Source organism: Pezoporus flaviventris, unplaced genomic scaffold (assembly GCF_033815535.1).
Source record: "Pezoporus flaviventris isolate CSIRO_AGI_PZ_B2104156 unplaced genomic scaffold, CSIRO_AGI_Pfla_v1 ptg000015l, whole genome shotgun sequence".
Lineage (NCBI taxonomy): Eukaryota > Metazoa > Chordata > Aves > Psittaciformes > Psittacidae > Pezoporus > Pezoporus flaviventris.
The window spans coordinates 23,976,237-23,990,615 of record NW_026892563.1 but is presented as its reverse complement, the minus strand read 5'-3'; the positions used below and the strand labels follow the sequence as shown (position 1 = coordinate 23,990,615).

General features: G+C 43.3%; 1 long non-coding RNA gene across 1 annotated transcript; it reads left to right on the top strand.

The window, feature by feature from the left end:
* The first annotated feature begins 357 nt into the window (after positions 1-357).
* On the top strand, positions 358-12,986 carry LOC133269163 (uncharacterized). The gene is made up of 2 exons (XR_009743343.1): positions 358-423; positions 12,772-12,986. It is a non-coding gene; the product is annotated as an uncharacterized LOC133269163 (long non-coding RNA).
* The last annotated feature ends 1,393 nt before the right edge of the window (positions 12,987-14,379 follow it).

Sequence of the window (14,379 nt, the reverse complement as noted above, 5' to 3'; positions counted from 1 at the left end):
GGCACCACCCGCCGCTTCCGGCCGAGACCACAGCTCCTGCGAGACGGGGAGTATAGGGATGTAGTGGCTCCTGGAGCCTCACTCTCCCTCACCTCGGCGGCTGGCATCGCCTCAGAGCAGCATAGTGAAGAGGCGGGAGGAACGAGCGGTTGCGCCTCCTCACCCCTCCGAGCTGCCACAGAAATCGGAACTCCCCTGCTCCCCAGCAGCAGTTGGATTCTCCCAGGAGAGAGGGGCGGGGGCGGTGGAGGGAGGTCCGCCTAGAGCGGCTGTAGCTTGGGCCCTGCGGCGGGCAGGGGGGTGTCGGCATCTGGCCCCGCCTGTCGCGGCGGCCGGGCTGGTATTGTCGACGTGGATGCTGGTCGTGTGTGGCTTGGGGCCCGGTTGTGCAGTTACCCAGCGCACACTTACACATCAAATTGGGTAGGAGTGTCCGATCGTCTGGAGGGTAGGGAGCTTCTTCAGAGGGATCTGGGCAGTCTGGATGGATGATCCAAACCTGTGTATGAGGTATGAGGTTCAAAAGGCAAAGTGCTGGATCCTGTTTTGGGCCACGACTACCCCATGCAGTGCTACAGGCTTGGGGAAGAGTGGCTGGAAATCTGCTCAGTGGAAAAGGATCTGGGGGTGCTGATTGACAGCCCCTGAACATGAGCCAGCTTGTGCCCAGGCAGCCAAGGCGGCCAACTGCATCCTGGCTTATATCAGAAATAGTGTTGCAGCAGGGCCAGGGCAGTGATTGTCCCTCTGTACTCAGCACTGGTGAAACCGCACCTCGAATACTGTGTTCAGTTGTGGGACCCACACTACAAGAGAGACATCGAGGTTCTGGAGCGGATCAAGAGAAGGGCAGTGAAGCTGGTGAAGGGTCTGGAGCACATGTCTTATGAGGAACAACTGAGGGTGGTGGAGTTGTTTAGCCTGGAGAACGGGAGAGTGACGAGAGACCTTGTTGTTCTCTATCCCTACTTGGAAGGGGTTGTAGTGAGGTCTCTTCTCCCAAATAACAAGTGATAGAACAAGAGGTAGCGGCCTCAAGCTGTGCCAGGGGAGGTTGGGATTGGATATTATGAAAGATTTTTTCACTGAAAGGGTTGTCAAGCACTGGAACAGGCTGCCCAGGGAAGTGGTGGAATCGGCATCCCTGGAAATGTTCAGAAAATGTATGGATGAGGCCCTTAATGACACAGTTTAGTGGTGAACTTGGCAGTCCTGGTTGGACTTAAAGGTCTTTTCCAACCTAGTTGATTCTATGTTCTGTGATTCTATGATCATTAGCTCGTAATGTATCATACAGAGCAGGCTGGGGACACGTATTGTTTGGGCTTTGTTAGCAGTGAAACAAAAGAAGTACATATAGGAAAGGAGGTTGGGGAGAGTTTGCTGAGGGGCAGGGAGGAAACAAAACTCAAGTTCTGGTACCTTGAGTGTATGCAGAACATGTGCTGGATGGTAAGTTTGTCCTTTCATGTCTCAGGCTGGGGTTACGCTAACCTGAGCTTTCTAGGAAATAAAAATTGTTCCTCAGGGGTTGTTATTTTTCACTTCATGAGCCTATGGAGGAGGGAAAGGAAAAAGTTGCTGTTGAAGAGGGTTAAAAACTCAAGTCCCAGGTATTCATATTTGGTGTCGTGGAAAATATCAAGTACAGCCTGTAAGTGTGATCGGAATGGAAAGCAGAACTATGCCAGGCAGGTCTGTGCCTGCACGTGGTCATGAAGCCACAGCTGGTAGGTCAGATCATCCTGAGAATTTCCACAGCTGATGGAAACTGTGCACAAGACGTTCCTGTGTGTCAAAGTAGAATTATTTATGAAAGAGCTAAGTAATCTTCCATAATCTTCATTAAAAAGACATATTTCTCTAGTTTTTGTTGTTTCTTTCACTATATTGGGGCATTTTCTTCAATGTTATCAAAAAGACAGAAAAAAGAAATCCCACACTGTGCAAGAGCCCCAGCCCTCCCAGCTCTTAAGTAGCGAGCCACCTTTAGATTTGCTTCTGTTAGAGGATGACGGAACATATTTAATCTCACAGCTTCCTGAAATCTTCCTCAAATTGTTTCTCCCACAGGCTGAGACCGGATTTGGGAGAGGGGTTTCATTTCCTTGTCCCTTCACCATCTCCTTTTTTTGATGTACATGAAGAGTGGCAAAGAAGCAGCGCCTGACTTCATTGCAAAAGCAGTAGTAAGGCAGAAAAAAAGGACGTCAGCCCTGGGGTAGAGGGTTTAGAAACAGAAAGGAAAGACTGGACAGATGATGGTGGAGAATTATGAAGGTGATACACAGTGGAGTGTTCTCTCATGTAGATTTAAAGGCTATTGAGTCTCAACAGCCCATCACTACAGTGCAGCAGCTGTGAAATCCAATGGCAAAAAGGTCATGAAGCTTGTTAGTAAACGACATATGTGAGACAGTATGGTTTTCACTGTCCAAGCTGCTTTTCTTGTAAAAAAAAAATTATTCTAAAATACAGAGGTCATTGCAATAGAAATAGTAACAGAGAACAAATGTGTCAGCAGTGAAATGATGAAAAACCTAGCAAATGCCAATATGAAGATTGTCCATGCAATTTTATCTTTGTCCATGGTGTGGTTTATATACATGCACGTACCCGGCCACCCTGACCTCTGTTCCTCTGTGCACTTTTATTTTGTCTTGTTTGTATACATACATACTTCCTTCCAAGCCCCTTAGTTCAGCAGTGCACCTTATTCTAGCTAACAGTTTACTTACACTGGAAAATGATTTTAGTAGCAAACAAATCTGTCTTTTTATGTTTCTTTTTACTTACTGAGTCTGCATTTTCATTGTAGAGAAGCTTTGGCAGTGAACACGTTTTAACAATTCCCACTGCTTCATCTTCCCCCAGCTGCTCGGTTGAGTTCCCACACTATTTTCTCACCATTTCAGTGTTTGTGAGGTAACACAAGGGACTGGATTTAAAGGAAGGAAAATTAACTCTACCTCAATTTGATTCACTCTTCTGCTTCACAGTGCAATCCTAGAAGCATTGGTGGGAAGGCCAAGGGAAAATGCATAGATGAAAATGAGTACTCTGGCCCCTCTATCGTGAAATCATGGCTTGAGCTTTATTAGGATTTTCACTCCCAACAGCTAAAAATTAGAAATTAAATCTTGTGTGTTTTACAGACATACTTTGTTCCAGTTTCCTGAGTGAAGATTTACGAGTTCTAAACCTAAAAGACATTTTTACCAGAAAAGATAGTGTTAAACAAGAGCCCATCCAGAGGTGGGGTTGTTTGGGCATTATCAAATACATTGCAGCAAATCCCCGACAAAAATAATGAATAGTATTGGCACTGCTCAAATGAAAGTGTCTGTGTAGGTTTCCGTGTGTGTATTGAAAGAGACTCAGGAAAGGAGAAAAGTTTATGGAGAATTTGAACTTGAAACTCAGAGTCTAGCTGATGTAGGTCTGCACCCCCTCACCCCCCTCCAAACATCTAAAAAGTAACATTTCGAAATCAGCCTGACTTCCTTCTCTCCCTTCTCTGCTCACTTAATTCTGCTCTCCCGTGGGCTTTCTCTTCCGTAGGTCAGGCGACTGGGGCTTTTGCAGGCACCCTGGCAGATCATCCTGTTCTTCCGGCAGTTCTCTGTCTGCAGCCAATAAACACACACATTTTCTCCAACTCCCTTTTCTTTTTTTTTTCCCTGCTGTGTTTTTTTTTCCTAGTTTCTTTTACTTGTGGCTGCCTTTGTTTACAGGTCTCTTGTTTCTGTGCTAACTTTTCCCAATTTATTTAATCTTTCACCCCTGGAAGACTCAACAAATATAAATAGGAATACTTTGCAGTGCTCCTCTATTTTGTGACCTGTTACCTCTTCTTATTCTACCAGTCCTCTTTTGATTCAGTGTGCAACCTGTACTATGATGTAGTATTTTAAGCCTTTGTTAACTAGACTTAGTCCCCTTAGTGTGTGATATAAAATCTAATTGAAGACAGTTAGTTCCTCTTTCCCACTCCCTGCCATTTCCTTTGTGTTGGTTCTGCTGATTTTATGGCTGCTGCAAGGTAAAATGAGTCACTGAGGTGATCCAAAAAAAACCCCAACACCCCCAAACCTAAAAAAAACCTCTCAAAACTTTTCTTGATTGGCTCATTGGCTACATTTTATGTAAGGGGCTTTAGGGTGGGAATGTGACCTGAACTTCCAGCAGGCTGAAATTGCATCAAACTCAATGCAGCACCACCAGTTTTATCTCTTGCTCCTAGTTCTTCTAATTTATCCAGTCCTTCTTCTATATCTTCCCTCCAGGTAATGATCCACGATCCTGTTTTTGGCAACTGAAGTATTCCCTGCTTCTACTGATTTTTTTCCCAGTTCTTTTAATTTTTGTTTTGTGCTGAAAAGTAACCAATATCAGTCAGATTCCTGCCCAGTTCACTGCAAGATTGCCCAGACATTCATTGTGATACAGCAGAGGTTACATCAACACGGCAGTAAAGAGCAGTAGTAGAGTCTATTTGGTTTTCTTCTTCGTCTTATACCTTCTTCTTGCACTCACTGAGTTGCACGCTTTCATTAAACTGTGGAAATTTACTTTTGTTCTTTAGTCATGACAGAAGGAGATGTAGGGCTATTCAGTAAATTCAGCACTGAACTTGAAAAGATGCTGCTAAAGAAACTTTTAAAAGCTAACCATGATACCAGTGGTCTAATTCACAGATGTCATCTCAGTAAACTAGCTAGAAAAGGGGACGTTGCTCATTTGTTAAGTTTTTTGGCTTCACGATTGGCTCTTGAAATGAAATACCCGGCTAGCGTGACAAATTATTCCTTGGAAAGTCATGTCCTATATTTTCTGTGGTTAGAAAAACAAATCTGTGACTGTGTACATCTATAAGGCCACAAAATGGAGGAAGCTGAGCCAACCTAAAATTATGCCTGAGTCATAGCACGCAAGGGTGGAGCAACAAGAATTTGTGCCATGCAAATAAAAGCTTATAGCAGGTTCCTGGCTGTGGTGGATCAGAGACATGATAAATCATTATGTGGGTATTAAAACAAATCATGAGTGGGAGACAGAGGAGTGGGGTGAGTTCTCTGCCTTCACATTCTGGTAAAAGACTTCCTAGTAACTAAGTTATTCTGAATTTCTATTCAGAACACCACACAAAATTTCTAAATCCTAACAAGATCTCAGCATAGAGCCATAGAATGGTTTGGGTTGAAAGAGACCTTAAAGCTTATCCAGTTCCAATGGACAGGGACAAATTCCACTACACCAGGTGGCTCAAAGCCCCTTCTAGTCTGGCCTTTACCACTGCCAGGGATGGAAAGTGATGATTAATTATAATGATGAAATAGCACTTAATTTCTAAGTGATATTTACGCATTCCTTTTTCATCCATAGATTTAAATATCGCTTACAAATCCTCTTGCTCCTTCAATGAGCTATTTAAAGCTCTTTACACTTCTTTAAAGGTTTACTGATGTGTAGTCTACTGCCACAGCCTTGTTTCTGGCACAGCCTCATTTTCCTCCTTGATCATCACAACAATCTACAAAGTTGTGGATATCAACAATTCACTGAAAGTGCTAACCGAACCTGAGCATGCCTTCCTCCTGCCCAAATCTCAGCCCTTCTGTTCCACCCTTGACCTCTCAGTATTGTCTGACAATACAAGTCATTCCATTGTTTCTAAAATCAAGACTTCATATGGTTTTGTCCAATGGCCCTTCTAATTCCTGGCTATTTCTCTTAAAGTGCCTGATTCTTGTTAATCAGCTTTTATTCAGGATCTGTAATACATCCCCCCGAAGTCCTCACCGCTGTGTGCCCTGTCTCTAGTTCCCTTATCCAGAACTTGGCGTTGACTTATATATGTAATCAAGCATCTGGTGATACATTACTTGCCATCTCTATTGCTGGCCTGTCTTTCCACACCCAGTTAAAATCAGTACCTTTTTGCCACCTCCTTGAGGTGGCAAGTGTCAGCTACCACAGCTTACACTTAGCCCAGTACATTCAGGCTGTGTTTTTTCTCTCAAACTTTTCTTCCTCTTTTTACAGTGAATGCCACACTGCCCTTTCAGGCATTTTTAGGTCTTTAACTTGAATGCCACTTCCAGCTCTCTGGATCCATAAGTGAAGACTGTGTCTATAATATCTTGTTTCTTCCTACTATCAGTTAGAAGATTCAGCTTTTTTGACTGTCTCAGCATCTTGTCACTTCACACCGCAACTGTTGTCACCTTCTCTCTCTGACTCCTGCGACTTCCACTGTGTTCTCCAAAAGCTCGTTCAGAATTGCACTGTGAGGATTATCTTCCTTGCTGACATAATGTCTATGTCTCTCTTCTGGCTTTCAGTTTTATCAGCATGAAAGGCAAACTCATTGTCCACTTCAATTGACTCTGAACTGAATCAGCTTTATCGTCACTTTGAGCATCAGCCACATGTATGTACTCTTGTCAGTAATACTAGTTAGTCTTCACTGTCTCGGTAGTGTATTTCTCACGCAATCACCTTTGGCCTTTTTACAAAACACCTCCTTCTTTGCTGGAAGTTCCTCTCAGATTTTAAAGGAATTAGTTCATGCAGTTATCTCACCCAGGACTTATTCTGCATTGTTGCTAGAGATTTTGCAGAGGGCTGAGCATGTAAAATGCAGTCATTGTGTCTGTACCTTTCATTCTCTTCACCAGTGCTGTTTATCCAGTTGTTCTATTTCTTGTATTTTTGCAACCTATAAACTCTACTCTTCCTTTTATAACAAACCCTTACACAATTGTTGTGAAAACCTTATAGCTCCCAAAACTGTGGTCTATTGAAAACCATCTTAAGTAGTCTGCAGTCTCACATTGCTTGAATAAACATTTCATTAATGTTTTGGCTAATCGGTATATAATATTATGTGGGAAATTTTGGGAAGGGCCAGAGTGCTACTGGCTCCCCAGATGTGAGGACCACTGAGTAGCACAGAAAGCCCCAAATTTTTATAAGAAGAATTTTTGTTATAATAGAACAACATCAACACAGTATTATGAAACCTACATGTATACCTGCAGCATTATGAAACTTCTGTAGCCTTTAGTGGCTTTTCACATGTTGAAATATCAGCCTGAAAAGTATAAACCGAGATAGTAAACTGTCTGAGAAAGCAGAAAGGTGTATATCACTATCTATGATACAGATTAAGGTACGGCTTCTGAAGTATGTTTCAGTATTTTAGCAAATGCTCTATACTTACCTCGAAAACTGGTAGCATTAGTTGTACTGTCAGAATATAGAGTATGCTGTCGTCATACTATTCTGCTGTAGCAACAGACACAAGGAGAACAGCATCTTCATGCTATTGTCCTCCTGGTTTTGTTTTGTTTTGTTTTTTTTAATCCTGAAACTGCTCTTCAACAGCATATCAGAAACAGCTGATCCATTATGTTGTTCCTTCCACCGTTTATTTCTTAGAGTACAGTAGGCCCCCCCAGAAAAAAAGAAAGAAAAAACCCCAGACATATCAACTACCTGTGTAAAATTGTACAACTAGTTTAAAACATTTAGTGAAACTTAGAAAAATGAGAACCACTTTCTCTTTTGACTGCCATCATTTGAATTACTTCTCTTCTTTATTCTGGTGATAATACTTCTCCAAAGTGGTAGGATGCCTCTGTGACAGTAGTGCTTGCCTCAAGAAACATACACCTGGTTGAAGTGCCTGAATTGTTCAGTGTGACACTAATTCAAATTACTGCTGCAGCAGAATTGTCCTCTTTGGAAGCTCATTCATGCAGTGACATTGTTTGCTGCAGCTCCTGCCTGTTGTTGCTGTCACCATTTATGTGTTTATACACACACATATTTGAAAGTTAGTGCTTCAATGCCAGTGCTCTTGCAGAAGGAAGCAGCACTTTGCAGCTCTATGAATTTGCACTAGAGCAGATGGTGAACCTACCATAATACTCGCTTCACTGGGGTTCTCTGTTATAAAGGCTTTTTGTCTATGTATATATAGAGAGACTTTCACTGTAGCATGGCTGTTAAGATCCCTCTGTCCAGATTATTGGCTTAGCACTGCCTTCCAACCTGGTGGGTACATTTTAGTGCATTTGCACTAACTGTAGACTCAGTAGCTACTTACATGAGCAGGGGGACGATTTAGTGCCATAACACAGTGTTAGAAAAAAACCTCAGCCTAGGTGCATAAATATAAGAGAAGATGGAAAGCAAGGGAGGAAAACCCCATCAAGAATTTGTGCAATAAATGTGGGCTGTCAATTTTAGAATCGTGAGCATGACGTGCTCTGCAACATTTCTAATCACACACACACTCAGAGACCAGTTGAGGTAGTTTGGCACCTCCGGAGGTACTCTGGTCAAATCTCTGCCCAGAGCAGGGTCAGTGAGAACAGGTTACTCAAGGCTGTGTCCAGCTCGGTTCTGAATATCTCCAGGGTTAGGCACTCCACAGCATCTCTGGACATCCTGTGCCGGTGTTCAGCCTCCCTCACAGTAAACAGGTTTTCATTATGGAATCATAGAATCATAGAATAGTTAGGGTTGGAAAGGACCTTAAGATCATCAAGTTACAACTCCCCTGCCATGGGTAGGGACACCTCACACTAAACCATATCACCCAAGGCCTCGTCCAACCTGGTCTTGAACACTGCCAGAGATGGAGCATTCACAACCTCCCTGGGCAACCTATTGCAGTGCCTCACCACCCTAACAGGAAAGAATTTCCTCCTTATATCCAATCTAAACTTCCCCTGTTTAAGTTTGAACCCATTACCCCTTGTCCTATCACTACAGTCCCTAATGAAGAGTCCCTCCCCAGCATCCCTATAGGCCCTCTTCAGATACTGGAAGGCTGCTATGAGGTCTCCATGCAGCCTTCTTTTCTCCAGCCTGAACAGCCCCAACTTCCTCAGCCTGTCTTCATACGGGAGTTGCTCCAGTCCCCTGATCATCCTCGTGGCCCTTCTCTGGACTTGTTCCAACAGTTCCATGGCCTTGTTATGTTGAGGACAGCAAAACTGCACACAGTACTCCAGGTGAGGTCTCACAAGAGCAAAGGGGCAGGATCACCTCCTTCGACCTGCTGGTCATGCTCCTTTTGATGCAGTCCAGGATACGGTTGGCTTTCTGGGCTGCAAGTGCACACTGCTGGCTCATGTTCATTTTCTCATCAATCAACACCCCCAAGTCCTTCTCCGCAGGGCTGCTCTGAATCTCTTCTCTGCCCAACCTGTAGCTGTGCCTGGGATTGCTCTGACCCAGGTGTAGGACCTTGCACTTGGCATGGTTAAACTTCATGATGTTGGCATCAGCCCACCTCACAAGTGTGTCAAGGTCCGTCTGGATGGCATTCCTTACCTCCAGGGTATCAACCGAACCACACAGCTTGGTGTCATTGGCAAACTTGCTGAGGGCGCACTCAATCCCACTGCCCATGTCGGCGATGAAGATGTTAAACAAGACTGGTCCCAACACCGATCCCTGAGGGACACCACTCGTTACTGGTCTCCAGCTGGACATTAAGCCATTGACCACAACTCTTTGTGTGCAGCCAGCCAGCCAGTTCTTTATCCACCGAGTGGTCCATCCATCAAATTGATGTCTCTCCAATTTAGAGACAAGGATGTCATGTGGGACAGTGTCGAATGCTTTGCACAAGTCCAGGTAGATGACATCAGCTGCTCTACCCCTGTCCATCAGTTCTGTAGCCCCATCATAGAAGGCGACCAAATTGCTCAGGCAGGATTTCCCCTTAGTGAAGCCATGCTGGCTGTCACCAAGCACCTTGTTGATTTTCATGTGCCTTAGCATGCCTTCCAGGAGAATCTGCTCCAAGACTTTGCCAGGCACAGAGGTGAGACTGGCTGGTCTGCAATTTCCTGGGTCATCCATTTTCCCCTTCTTGAAAATGGCGGTTTTATTTCCCTTTTTCCAGTCATCGGGAACTTCACCTATCTGCCATGATTTCTCAAATATGATGGCCAGTGGCTTCGCAACTTCATTCTCCAGCTCCTTCATGACCCACGGATGGATTTCATCAGGACCCACAGACTTGTACACGTTCAGATTTTTAAGATGGTCTCAAACCAGATCCTCTCCTACTGTGTGCCTGAGGTCTTCATTCTCACAGTCCCTGTGTCTGCCTTCCAAGACTTGGGTGGTTTTGTCGGAGCCTTTGCCAGTGAAGACCGAGGCAAAGAAGTCATTCAGAACCTCAGCCTTCTCCAAATCCTGTGTAGCCAGTTCTCCCAAGAGCTTCCTGAGCAGGCCTACCTTCTCCCTAGTCTGTTTTTTATTTGCTATGTACCTGTAGAATCCCTTCCTGTTATCTTTAACATCCCTAGCCAAGTTTAATTCTAACTGGGCCTTAGCTTTCCTAACCTGGTCCCTAGCTTCCCGGACAACATCCCTGTACTCTTCCCAGGTTGCCTGTCCTTGCTTCCACTTTTTATAAGCCTCTTTTTTCATTTGAATTTTCCTCAGCAGCTCCTTATCCATCCAAGGAGGTCTCCTGGCCCTCCTGCTGCACTTCCTTCTGGTTGGGATGCAACACTCCTAAGCTTGTAGCAGGTGATCCTTGAATATCAACCAAGAGTCTTGGGCCCCCCTGCCCTCTAGGGCTATATCCCATGAAACCCTACTAAGCATGTTCCTGAAGAAGCCAAAGTCTGCTCTTTTGAAGTCCAGGGCAGTGAGCTTGCTGCGCGCTCTTCTCACTGTCCTGAGGATTTCAAATCCAACCATCTCATTATCGCTGCATCCAAGGCTGCCCTGGAGCGTCACATTTCCAACGAGTCCTTACCTGTTGGTGAGCACGAGGTCAAGCATGGCACCTCTCCTTATCGGCTCCTCTATTACTTGCAGAAGGAAGTTGCCTTCCATGCAATCAAGGAACTTCCTGGATTGCTTGTGCCGGGCCGTACCGTCCTTCCAACAGATGTCAGGGTGGTTGAAGTCACCCATGAGAACAAGGGCCTGTGAGCGTGAGGCTGTTCCTTTCTGTCTATAGAGTGCTTCATCCACAGAGTCCTCTTGATCAGGTGGTCTGTAACAAGTCCGCACAGTAATGTCTCCCATAGCTATATTCCCTTTAACCCTGACCCACAAACTCTCTGTGGACTGCTCACCTGTCCCCAGACAGAGTTCCACACTCTCCAGCCTATCCCTAACATAAAGGGCAACTCCCCCTCCCCACCTGCCATGCCTGTCTTTTCTAAAAAGCCTGTAACCTTCCATTCCAGCACTCCAGTCATAGGAGCCATCCCACCATGTTTCTGTGATGCCTATTATATCATACCCCTGTAGACGTGCCCACATCTCTAATTCCTCTTGTTTGTTCCCCATGCTACAGGCATTTGTATAGAGGCATCAGTGACTTTTCTACAAAGTTTCTTTCCAGCCAGTTGATTGCCAGCTTGCACTAGTGCATGGGGTTATTCCTCCTGAGGTGTAGGAGTCTGTACTTCTCTCTGTTGAATATCATGAGGTTCCTCTCACCCATTTCTTCAGTCTGTTGAGGACCACCCGAAGGGCAGCACAACCCTCTTGTGTCTCAGCCACGCCTCCTGGTTTTGTGCCAACTGTAAAGTGACAGAAGATGCGCTCCCATTAATATAGTCCATATTTAATCAGTTTCTCTATGAGGATACTATCAGAGGCAATATTGAAAGCCTTCTTCAAGTCAAAATAAAGAAGAGCATGGCTTTTCCCTCATTCACTAAACTGGTTATTTTATGGAAGAAGGCTTCATGTTGGTAAGGCATGACAAGCCTGTAGTTGTCGTCATGCTCCTTTTGGCCCTTCTTGAGGGTAGGGGTAATGTTTGCCTTCATCTGGTTCTCAGAAACCTCTTCTGTTTGCCACAACCTTTCAAAGATTATTGAGAGTGGCCTTATGGTGATGTTGGCCAGCTCCATTAGCAGTCTTGGGTGGATCCCATCAGGTTACAGGGCCTTGAGTATATCCAGGTTGTTTATAAACTCCTAACCTGATTCTCTTCTGCTGAGGATTAAGTTTTCTTTGCTCCAGACTTTTCCACCTGGAATTGATGGGGTGGACCTGGGATTCCTGCAGACCAGTAGTCAAGGCATTGCATGCTGTGGCCTTTTCCATGTTCTTTTTCATGAGAATCCCTGCCAGTGGGCCCATAATTTCCCTGGTCTTTTTGCTGCTGTTGTACCTATAGAAGCTCTTCTTGTTGCCCTTCACATCCCTCATGAGATTGTTGGGTTTCCTAACCCCATCCCTGAACATGTTAGATTTATGACAGCCTTACTGATTCAACTCTTCAGCCTCTGGAAAATGCTAGCAATGCCTCATGCAGCTGCCCAATACGTGTGTTGTCTCTATTAAACTTAATGAGAAGTAAAGGCTGTGTTTAGTTGCGACTTTTTACTCAATTAAAATTAAAATGACACATCACTCCATCTACAGGCTGAGCCTTAATCTCCAGTGTCAGTATTAGGTTCAATATTGACAGTGACCTAGTTTCCATTGATGGAATTCATTAAAAGTTTTAGTCCACAAAGTCAGGAAGAAGTAGTGGCTGACAGTTCTGAACTGAAATGAGGGGAAAAAAAAATCAAACCTGACCTGTTTTGTTAATCCATCCATGTACATGAAAACAGCACAGCAGGATTAGGGAACTAATCCCATTTCAAATCTGATGCCTGCTGGTTCTATTTAATGAGCATTATGTCTGTTTCCTTTTTAACCCTAAAATGTCTTAATATTTAAAACAGCATTCTGATTTTTTTTCCATTGTACTTTTGATCTCTTCAGGTAAGGTACTTGCTTCTACAACTGGACCAAAGATGGACTGCTAACTACCATTTTTACTGCCAAACTGCATGCCAAACTTCATTCATATGGAAATATCCAGAAAAAGGAATTAGCACAGAGTTCTCTGAGCACTGGTATTAATGACATTTCCTACAGATTTGTACCTTGTGAATAAACTCTGGTGTGTAGGAAGGAATAAAGTCATGGGGAAGATAGATTGTTTTAGGGCTGAGATATTCAAAACATCTCTCCTCACACATCTGTAGCACTCAGTAAATGTTTTACCCTTTCACACTGCACTCTTTTCCTGTGTAGGGACACTGTTAAAATCTCTCTGGCCTATATGCCCACTTTCATTAAATTCGCAAAAAACTGTTGAGACATTTGTCTCTCTGCCAAATATGGCTGAAATTGAAGGAAGAGCTAAAAACTATTAACAGAGGTTAAGGAAGGTGACTAGACGGATGCATTCTTTGAACAGACCACCATAACTATTCACAAACACACGGTAAGGCACTCTGATTTGGTGGTCCCCAGAAGGTAATGTGTGCTCTGGAAACTTTCCCTGAAGAACTCTAGCTCTCATGATAATGGGTGATTATTGTTTGTTGTTTTTTTTTAATTCACATGACAATTGTGCAATATAATAGAAATAAAAATTTGTATATTACAGATACGACATGGCATAGTCATGCTTTTCTAATTGCGAAATGTAAACAAAAGATGACTGTGAAATTAGAATGAAAATGAAAATAAAAATTAAGAGAAGTAGATATAGGGTAAAGTAAAAGTTGTGTTATTTAGTAAATTAATTTTGTTGGTTTTTTTTTATTTCAGTAAAACACTGATGAGAAAATTACTCACTGGTCAAGAATCTGATCTAATTTATCTAAGTTCAGTGACCACACATTGAGCATCTGCAGTTGGGAACCTCTGCATGGTTCATGCATAGGTTTAAGGGAAGAGGAAAACTTGGGGCAATTGACTTGTCCTTATATTGTCTTAATAATATAAGAATATCTTAATTTATATGAAATAATTAGATATGATTATACAATCTCATTATAAATAACGTAAATTCACCCATGCTGTACTGGCTGCAAGTTTATCTGCTACTTGGTCTTCAGACTGTTGCTTCTAATCTATCATGTGCCCGTGGGAAGCCTAAGATTACATCTGTCTTCTACCTCGGATTTTTCTGATATTGTGACTTTAACTATTGCTCAGTTGTTTTATAAGCTATAGCATTATTTTCATGCTCTCACTGGTGGTTACCATGCCATGCTTCCAATGTTATATTAAATACTATACTTTGGGCTACTAAAGCCACTAGGACTCATAGATTACCAGATGACGTAAGTCTCACTTTGTTTAGAAGAGAAAATTTGAAAAACAAAGTTAATTTCATATGTCTACTTAACCACTTAACAAGCTTAATATGCTGGTATACCAAGTGATTTTGGAAGATAATACGTTAAAGCACAGACTGGAATATGGAGAACAATACATCATTGGCAAAATATCAGCTATAGGTCATTCCCATTTTTTGTGTCAGTCCAGTCTGACATGCATAGCCCAGGCTGGAAAATGAAACCTAGAGGTCTTAGG